Source organism: Microtus ochrogaster, chromosome 8 (genome assembly GCF_000317375.1).
Source record: "Microtus ochrogaster isolate Prairie Vole_2 chromosome 8, MicOch1.0, whole genome shotgun sequence".
In the NCBI taxonomy this organism is placed as follows: domain Eukaryota; kingdom Metazoa; phylum Chordata; class Mammalia; order Rodentia; family Cricetidae; genus Microtus; species Microtus ochrogaster.
The window spans coordinates 16,008,445-16,011,771 of NC_022015.1; the positions used below are offsets into that span (position 1 = coordinate 16,008,445).

At 40.2% G+C, this 3,327-nt stretch overlaps 1 long non-coding RNA gene across 1 annotated transcript in view; it reads left to right on the plus strand.

Moving 5' to 3' along the window:
* Positions 1-1,104, plus strand: part of LOC113456549 — an 11,563-nt gene extending 10,459 nt beyond the window's left edge. Inside the window, exons 7-8 of the long non-coding RNA XR_003377309.1 lie at positions 206-251; positions 551-1,104. This is a non-coding gene — a long non-coding RNA (uncharacterized LOC113456549). The remainder of the gene's footprint in view (positions 1-205; positions 252-550) is intronic.
* Positions 1,105-3,327: the final 2,223 nt, after the last annotated feature.

Here is a 3,327-nt window from a genome sequence, read left to right on the forward strand (position 1 = left end):
TTAAATAATGATCATACAGTAACTTCAAAGTCATCTTTACCTTTTCACTGGTACCGCTGTTCCAAGAGTTTAGTTCCTCTCCCCATTAAACTCCTTCTCAGCCCATGGTTTTCCACCCTCTCACTTCTCCCTCAGCCTCCTGGTGCACGTGGACCCCTGGCAGACCATGGTCTCTGTGTGCAGGACAGGAGGCCATCATCGCTAGATCAGACATCCTCATCTGCATCGTCACCACCATCTCTAATATGGAGGTAAATGGGTGCCGGCCTCTCTCTTCCTCAGCCTGCCACTGTGCCCTGTGACACAGGTCATTCCTTTCAATGTCCAGACCTGGAATTCCTCTGGAGATGGGACTTGGCAAAGGGCCACGTGGGCAGAGGTCCTGTCTTTTTCAGATCACTGGTTATTTTTAAATTGGAGAAATCTGGGGATCCTGTAGGCCCATACTTCTACATGGTGTGACAGGCATGTTAGTGGTTGGTATCCTTGCCAGACAGGCTGTCACTACCCTAACAAAAGCTCAGGATGTGTTGTTCCTTTTCTTTTGTAGATTTGTAGATTGCCTGAGAAGAGTTGTGATTTCCATGCTACTGACTGAGCTGCAGACCTGACTGTAGTCCTGCTACCCGGAAACAGAATGTTAATGCACTTCCACCTTAGTTTACCTTGGGGGATAAAAGGAGTTTGGATAATAAACATGGGTGATCTTCAGGATTTGAATGAAGCCTGAGACTCCCTTCCGATATCGCTGTGTGAACTGTGTCTCAATTATTCCCACGCCTCCACGCTGGTCCAGAGAAGGAAAAGTGGTTTATGTTGGGACATGGGGCCCCCGATAGGATCCGTGCTCTTTACTCGTGCTTCAGTCAGCGTGCTGGAGACAAGTTCCCTCAGTGGAATGGCGGTGAGAGCAGCTAGAAGAGGCTCATTGAAACTGCTTCTCCTTGGAAGGTCACTATTGGAGGATGCTCAGGGCCTCTGAAAGCTCCTCCTTGCTGTCACCTGACACGTGCCATCCCTCAGTTCCTTGTCAGAACTCCTTAGGCCATGTACTCTGGGTGCCACAGAGCGCCAGTTGGGAGCCAAACTAATGAGATGATCATGAGGTTTGTATTTTTCAGTGTGTTTATATGGTGGATTACTTAGACAGATTTTCACGTGTTGAACCATCCTTGCATCTCTGGGATGAAGCCGAATTGATCATGGTGGATAATGGTTCTGATGTGTTCCTGGATTCGGTTTGTCAGTATTTCATTTAGTATTTTTGCATCAATGTTCATGAGTGAGATTGGTTTTTAATTCTTCTTAGTAATGTCTTTCTGTGGTTTGGGTATCAGGGTAATTGTAGCCTCAAGAGTTTGGCAATTTTCCTTCTGTTTTTATTGTGTGGAAATACTTGAGGAGTATTGGTATTAGTTCTTTGAAAATCTTGTAGAATTCTGAGCCGAAACCATCTGGTCCTGGGCTCTTTTTGGTTGGGAGACTTTTGATGACTGTTTCTATTTCTTTAGCAGTTATAGGTATGTTTTATTTGCTTATCTGGTCTTGATTTAATTTTGGTAATTGATATTTATCCAGAAAGTTGTCCATTTCCTTTGTTTTCCAATATTGTGGAGTTTTTGAAATATGACCTGATGATTCTCTGTATTTCCTCAGTGTCTGTTGTTATGTCCTCCTTTCATTTCTGATTTTTGTTAAATTTCTCTCTTTGCCTTTTGGTTAGTTTGGATAAAGGTTTGTCTGTTTTGTTGATTTTCTGGAAGAACCAACTCTTTGTCTCACTGATTCTTTGTATTGTTTTCTTTGTTTTTATTTTGTTGATTTCAGTTCTCACTTTATTTCCTGCCATCTAGTTCTTTTAGGTGAGTTTGCTTCTTTTTGTTCTAAAGTTTTCAAATGTTCCTGATAATTTACTAGTGTAGGATCTTTCTAGCTTCTTTATGTAGGCATTTAGTGAATTTTAGGAAGCCTTTAGTTTCTCCCTTTATTTCTTCCTTGACCCATTGATGATGCAGGTGAAAATTGTTTAATTTCCATGTGTTCCAGAAAACCCACAGTTTTAACCATGGTAATCTGATAAGGTACATTGGGTTATTCCAATTTTTTTGTATTTATTGAGGTTTGTATGTGGTCAATTTTGAGAAGGTTCTATGTGGTGCCGAGAAGAAAGTATATTCTTTTCTGTTTGGATGGAATATTCTATGGATGTCTGTTAAGTCCATTTGAATCATAATATGTTAGTTCTCTTATTTTTCTGTTCATTTTTTTTGTCTGGTTGACCTGTCCTGTGGTGAGAGGGGAGTTAAGTCTCTCACTATTAGTGTGTGGGGTTTAATGTATGATTTAAGCTTTAAAAGTGTTTCTTTTTCATTGGGGCATAGATGTTCAGTATTGAGATTTCCTCTTGATGGATTTTTCCTGTGACTAATTTGAAATGACCCTCTTTGTCTCTTTTGACTAATTTTAGCTCTTGAATTCTATTTTGTTAGCTATTAGGATGGCTACACCCACTTGTTTCTTAGGTCCATTTGATTGGTGTATTTTTTTCCAACCCTTTACTCTGAGACGATGTCTGTCTTTGAGGTTGAGATGTTTCTTGTATGCAGAAGAAGAATGGATTATGTTTTCGTATCCAATCTGTCAGCCTGTGCCTTTTTATAGGTGGGTTGAGTCCATTTACATTAAGGGATATTAATGACAAGTGATTGCTCTCTACTGTTAATTTAGTTTTCATTGTTGGTGATGTTAATTTGTGTGCTTTTCCCTTCTTTGGGATTTGCTGTTGTGAGACCATCAATTGTCTTTGTTTTTGTTGGTGTAGCCATCTTCCTTAGGTTGGAGTTTTCCTTCTAGTATTTTTTGTAGGGCTAGATTTTTAGCTAGGTATTGGTGAAATCTAGTTTTGTTGTGGAATATCTTGTTTTGTCCTTCTATGGTGATTGAAAGTTTTGCTGGGTATAGTAGTCTGGGCTGGCATCCGTGGTCTCTTAATGTGTGATAACCCTTGACCACAACCTTCTGGCTTTCATTGTCTCCACTGAGAAGTCAGGTGTAATTCTGATGAACTGTCTGCCAGCATTCTCACAGACACCAGAGTATATTAAATAGCACACTGGCCTAGCCCGTTTATTACATTTATATAAGCATTGTCAGTGGTTGTAACAGGGGACTCTACTACTGAGCTACATCCCAGTCCCATTTTATTTTTCTATTTTTAGTTTTTGAGATGCCAGGGCTAGAATACATGCTGGGCTCTACCACTGAGCCACATTTTCCAATCTATTTTTAAAAGTCAAACAACTTTATATATGGCTATAGTCCAGATAT